Genomic DNA, 7,259 nt, shown 5'->3' on the forward strand with positions numbered 1-7,259 from the left:
AAAGACATGCATTTGAATATTCACAACCACTGTTTTCATTAACAACCCAAAATTTGCAAACAATCCAAATGTCCATCAACTGGCGAATATAAACAAATTTGTGGTATATCCATATAATGGAATGCCAAATGGAAAAGTTCAGACACAAAAAGACTGCATATGATATGGCTCCATTTATACAAAATTCTAGAAAGGGCAAAACTACAAGGACAAAAAGCCATTTAGGGGTTGCCAGGGGCCAGGCATTGGAAGAAGCAAGAAAGGAGGTAGAAGGGAACTTTCTGAGTGATAGATATGTTCTATGTCATGATTGCAGTGGTAATGACACAATAGTAATATAAACTATGTTTTTGTGTAATTATACAAAAATACAACTTACAGGGGCACCTGGGTGGCTCAGTTGGTTAAGAGTCTGCCTTTGGCTCAGATCATGATCCCAGGGTCCTGGGGTTGACCCCCCATGTCAGGTTCTCTGCTCAGCCAGGAGTCTGCTTTTCCCTCTCCCTCTCCTTCTGCTTGCTGCTCCCCATTTGTGCTCTCTGTCAAATACATAAATAAAATCTTTTGAAAAAATACAACTTATAAAATTGTATTTTTATGTAATTACACAAAATACAACTGTATACATTTGTCAAAACTCAGAAGTGCCAACTTAAAATTGTCAAATTTGTGGTATATATATTTACTTCATTAAAAGTGATATTTTTTAAAGCAGGAAAACGAGAAAGAAGATCATATTCCACAACAAAAATTCCATAATAAAAGTCTAATCTTATAGCTAGGGTGCTTTATATTCTTTGTAGATGATCATTGCAAACTTGAAAAACCCATAGGAATCCTCCAAAACTAGCAGAAATAATACGAGAATTCAGTAAGATGACTGGCTATGAAGTAATATGTAAAGATACTGAGCTTTACTATACATGCAAATAGTGTAAGAAAAATCATAACAGAGGAAAACATCACCTTTAAAATTCACAAATATACAAACCGATGGTTGCCGGGGTGGGGGGGATCAGAGGATGGGCATGACGGGGGAAGGGGAGAGGGTGATACAGGCTTCCAGGGATGGAATGAGCAAGTCACAGGGATAAAAGGTATAGCATGGGGAATATAGTCAATGGTGTTGTAATAACGTTAGATGCACCTGTGGGGAGCACAGCATAATGTACACACTTGTTGAATCACTACACTCTACACCTAAAACTAGCGTAACATTGTGCGTCGACGATCTTCATAAAAATTCTTTTTAATTCACAAGTTTATAAAATACATATGCAACAACTAAGGAGAAAGTTCAAATCACTCCTGAGGAAAAAAGGGGAAAAAAAAGAAAGAAAAAGAAAACAGGTAACTATAAAGGTATACTCTGTTCTTGGTTAGGAAAATTTTGTACTGAATGTCTTTTTTTTTTTTTACTCCTAAATTGAACTATAAACTAATGACAATCTCAATCAATAGAATATACTCTAGAAATAGTCCCAAATATATATTCTCACTTTGAATATGATTAATAGGTTACTTGAAATCATTGGAGAAAAGACAAAATATTTAAATAAATGATATTGGGATAACTTTTAAGGTTTTGGAAAATATGTTTACATGCATACCTCACTCGCTAAGTACAATAAATTCTATTTACATCAAAGATTTATATGCTAAAAATAAAACCGTAAAGTTTAAAAGAAAATATGAGGTTTTTTTGTTTGTTTGTTTTTACTATCCTACAGTTGGGAAAATCTATCTACGCTTACATAAAATTCAAAATTCAGAAAGATTAAAAACTAATAAATTTGACTACATAAAACTTTTAACTATCTGCAATGCAAAAATTTACTGTAACTAAATTCAAATGATAAATTAAAAACTAGAAAAAAACAAACTGGCACCACAAATGACAAAGTGCTAATTTCCTTAAAATTAAAATTGCTTATAAGTTAATAAAGAGACAGCCAGCCAATAGAAAATATGGCAAAGAAGATAAAGAGGGAATAAGGATAAAAAGAAGTGCAAATGGCCTATAAAATGCAAAGATGCTCAACTTCACTTATAATTAAAGAAATTAATATAAAATAGGAATGAGGTGCCATTTTTCAGGCAGACAAGAAGACAAACTTTTGTAACTATTTGGCCATGTCCACTGTAGCTTCCTAATGCAATAAGAAATAGGACACAGAGCTTTGTAACTCTGGGGCAGCAGAGGTTGCCTTTTATGCAAATAATTACTCACTGAGTGCCAGTTTGGCTCCTGTCCCACCCAAATGGCATGAGATACAGAGAGTATGTAGCCCAGGGCACCTTCAACTTGAACCAGAGAATTCCAGGTTCAACTCCAAGAGGCATAGAGAAGCACTGGGAAACTGTATCCTCACTTTGACCAAGCTCTAACGTGGATGGTTCTCAAACTCTGGCAAGTATCAGAATCACCTGGAGGGCTTGTTAAAACACAGAGGATTGCTGGGCCCTGCCTTGAGAATTTATGATTCAGAAGGTCGAGGGTGGGACCTGAGAACTTGCATCTATAACAAGTTCCTAGGTAGTGATGCTGTTCCTGGGCCAGGGACCATACTTTGAGAACCTCTGGTCTGGGGACTTGCCCTGCTTGTTTGCTGTCTCAGTGGCAAACTGAAATAAAAGCAAAATTGATTGGAGTCCCATTGCCAATCTTCAAAGCCAGACCAGCCCTTTGTGGTTTGGCTTAGCTTAGCAACTGGTAAAGACATGGATAATAAAATCCTTTCCCACAGTGCTGGTGAGAGAATAAACATATGCAGCCTTTCCCCATTTGGCAATAATTCTCAAAATTCACATGTATAGATCTTTGGTCCAGGAATTCCATTTCTAGGTATTTATCCTGTATATATGCTCTCCCCAAAATGCACAGAGATTATGCATAAAAAGAAAGATGCTTATTGTAGAATACTGCTAATAGCTGAAAACTGGAAACAAATGTCACTTGGGAATTGTTGAAATAAATTAGGATACATCTCAAGGGAATACTCTGCAGCCATTAGGATGAATGTGGTAGATTCATCATACTGAAATGGAAAGATGCTCACAGCGTAATGCAAAAGATAAATTGCAAAATAGTACATGGCACGTGATCCATTTTTTGGTCAAAATTAAAAAGATATATCATATATAGGATATGCCAAATGGTACGAATAATATGATATATAGAAAGATATGATGGATATGTATGCACAGGGTATGCGTGCGTGCGTGTGTGTGGTAAGCAAGGTTTCTGATGGGCCCCTTCGAGACTTAGCCTAGGGAAAGGGGCCTGGAGCCTCACAGACAATGACTCCGCCTGGCTAGGGGGAAAACATGTCTGACATTGAAAGACATTAACTTTAAAATTTTCCTGTTTGAATTATTTTATAACAAGCACATATACCCTCTTTAATTTATTTAAAACCCATTTTTAAAGAGTCAATGCAAAAGCCCAGAAGATGGCGGCGGCCGGAGCGGAGCCGGAGCCCGCGCCTGCCTGCCCGGGAACGGTGGGCTCCGGCCTGGCTCTAGCACAAGGAGATTGTTGATTATTACGAAAATTCTAGAAGCATGGGGTCCCTTGACAAGACAACAAAAAATGTTGGAGCTGGATTGGTGAGGGCTCGGGCATCTAGTGATGTAATGAAATTTCAGATTCAAGCGGAAGAAAAGGGGAAGATTCTGGAGTCCAGGTTTAAAACCCTGGGCTGTGGGTCTGCTATTGCCTCCAGCTCAGTAGCCACTGAATGCGTAAAAGGAAAGACGCTAGAAGAAGCCTTGAGTATCAAGAACAAGGACACCACCAAGGAGTTCTGCCTCCCCACCCCAGCCTCGCCACCGTGAAATTGCACTGCTCCACCCTGGCCGAAGACGCAGTCAAGGCTGCCCTAGCGGATTACAAACCGAAACAAGAACCCGAGAAAGGAGAGGGGGAGAAGGAAGGAGCCCTCAGCGAAGCATCCAGCTCGTCATACCTGCTGTGTGTCCACCCGCCGCGCCATCACTACAGCTGTTCAGAAGCCCCCGCCCCATTACAGGAAAAGAGCTGAGACGCGCGCAGCGCTGGCTAGTCACGTGGCTCCCGTGCAAGCGAAATACACAGGGTACTCGTTCTAAGTCCTGTGCTTTCTTTCAGCCCACTTTTATCACCTTAACCCAGTTTGTGTGTATTTTCAGTTGTGTGCATGGCCTCAAAACTGGGATCAGTCACCAAGTCTCAAGTGCGGTAGTCCACGAAGTGCACAAATACCTAATTTCACCTGAATCTATCTTGGGGAAGATTATTGGTAGGCCTTGTAGGATTATTTGATAGAACCAATTATTGTACATAAAACATATTTGCATATATATATATTTGCATATATATATTTATATATATATAAAATAAAAGAAGGTAAGACCATGTTTTTTTCTGATAAGCCTTGTCTCTTGGATCCCTCACTCACCCACCCCAGGGTCCTGCCCAGAGCCCTTTGGGGCTCCCAGGTCTGGACCCTGATGACGTGTGCACCTTTCTGAGCAAACTGGACAGTAAAGACCATGGACAGAGATGGCCAGATGTGTGTCACATTTTCTGGAATGGGGGAGAAAGTGAAAGGAGAGAGCCATCTCTTTTTGTTGTGCTTTGCAAAATAATAGATTGACAAAAAATATGTCAATGGAAGAGCAATAACCTAACACCTCTAATTCTTTGGTGTTAATTTTTATCTATTGGTTATAGATGGTTTGCCAGGGCCTCTATCAGCGACCTTTTTTTTTTTCCCTAGGTTTTAATCACAGTATATAACTGAAATTAATAAAACAATGCCTCATGGAAAAACGTTAAAAATAAGATAGGAAAGAGATAAAGTGCATACCACAAACAGATAGGGAAACAGTAGTTCTGTATTGTTGTCATGCCCTGTCCTTTGCCCTCATTTTAATTTACTCTCCAATCTGTTGAAGAAAATTTACCATCATTACATGATTGAAAGTATAAATGTTTATATTATTTACAATTTCTCTGTTGACTCAATAATTGCTTCAGTAACCATGAACTGAGTTAGTATGACCCCTGCCTCCTTCAGGTGGCCACCATTTCTGTGAGTTCTGGGAATGGGACAACAATGACAGTATATGACACCAGTATATGATGATGACAATATAGATGCCAGGATATGCTAAAATACAGAGGACCTAAAATCCTCTCATGGCAAGGGTGTACCTGAAATTAGCATGACTTAGGAGAGTAACAGGAAATTACCAACTTGTAAGAGAAATTAATTAATTCTGTTGTGGGCCTGACATTCAAGACTTTCAGGCAGCTAGGTCAAGCTGGTATTTCAATATGCAAACCTACTGCTCTAAGGTATAAGGCCAGCTCTCAGGGGAGAGAGAGCAGGGCTAGAGGTACAATCCAATCTTAAACTTCTCTTTAGAGTCATGAAAGCTTAAGCCATGACATAAATATTTATATGTTCTGGATTAAAAAAAATTCTGAAGAGCCAAAAGGGAGCAAATATCCCACATTATTTCTCAACCTGAAAGAATAAAATAAGATTTAGAATTCCAATGAATCACACATTTTTCATTGCCCTAAAATCCTATGGAGTGGCCCTATTGCAATCTGATAGTTACTCCGTGAAGAGGCCCTGACAATCTCCATAAGGTTTGTATCATTTGGTGGACAATTCTGTAAAAGTGGATTATCAACATCAAAACAGACCCAAAATTTTTTGTATCAAACAATATGAACTAAGAAGTTTCTTTCATCCTGGAACCAGCTGTCCTTTTTCTTTGGCAGGCCAAGAACATCATGTGTGATAGGTCATATGTCAAGTGCCACTGGACATATCATTTTGGAATGTACCTGACTGATTTTGGTCACTCACTAATTATCTTTCTCTACTCAAGCCACCTTAAATGTCTTCTTTAGTTGCCTTAAGACAGGCTCAAAATCCTCTAACTTTCCTATTTTTTTACATTCATCAAAGTGCTAATGTGATTATAGCACTGTCATTTGGGATACATGATATCATTGCACCCTGCAATTGTGTAAAGGAAACTAGGGTAGAATTGAGAAAGCCACAGAAAAGCAGATGAACTAAAAAAAAAGCGGGGGGAGAATCAGAGACTCAAGCAATGTAGTAAGGCTCTCTAACTAATAATAACACTAAAATCTTGTGTTCCTGGTTTCCTCCGTGGAGCTCAAACCTCTTCGTAGCAATTATTAAATGAATCACCCAAACATTCTTGCACATCAGCAGGCAGAAGGTACTGTAATAGTCACGTAATGGATTGGAAAAACTGTACTGCAGAAAAGGTAAGTGATTTACCAAATATTACAAAATGATTCAGAATTGGAAGAGAAAATAGTTCTCCATGACACTGATCTGGTCAATGGTCCTGACTGAATAAGCACCTTTGTTTGTCTGTTTTAACCGTCTCATGTGAGGAGAGACTTAATCATCTCCTTATTGACCACTGTCTGTTGGTTCTCGTATGTTCCTCCTTATTTGTACTCCACAATAAAGGAAATGATGCTTGTAATATTTGAGTAGCATCATCTCTGACAGAGTGCTTTTACATTCCTGATCTCCTCTAATTAAGCAAGCCCATCTCTGCCTTCTGCATTCCTTCAACCCTTGACTCAAGCTGACTTGGAGCTGTCAAAAGAGACCACACGTGGAATGCAGCAGGGAGAGTGAGATTTCGTTTTAGCCACTGTTTCCCTTGAAGATACTCACGATGCCCCTGCCATCTCCTTCCATAGCCAGTTACAGTTTGGCAATGACTATACTCTTCTATTAAAGGCCAGCAGTCCTCTCCTAAAGTCACAGTTCATTCCGGGTCACTGTTCCTTTACTTGCTTCCTCAGGCCCGGGGATAGGAGGCTGCCATTCCTGCCCCAGAGAGCTTCACCATCTTTGCATTATCTTAAGCCTTTGTAAATAATTTCTCCATTTTGTCGTTTTATTCAGCAAACATTCATTGGGCACCAATCTGTGTAAGGCAATGCTAAGTATGAAGGATATGAGGATAATTAAGGTAGTCCTTAAATGGAAGAGCTTATGTTCTAAACATGGAAATAATTCACAAATATAATATAGCAGATGCCTCAGTTGAGGTATGAGTAAAATGCTCATGGCATATCAATGAGAAAGAAATGAGTTCCGTTTGGGAGAATCAGAAGAAGCTACTGTGTTGAATTATCTTAATTTTCTCCCCTCCCCATATCCTCTCTCCACCTGCTCCGTATTCCAGGGAGCTAACTGTTGTGGACTCTA

This window comes from Ursus maritimus, unplaced genomic scaffold, assembly GCF_017311325.1.
Source record: "Ursus maritimus isolate PB19 unplaced genomic scaffold, ASM1731132v1 scaffold_4, whole genome shotgun sequence".
NCBI classification, from domain to species: Eukaryota; Metazoa; Chordata; class Mammalia; order Carnivora; family Ursidae; genus Ursus; species Ursus maritimus.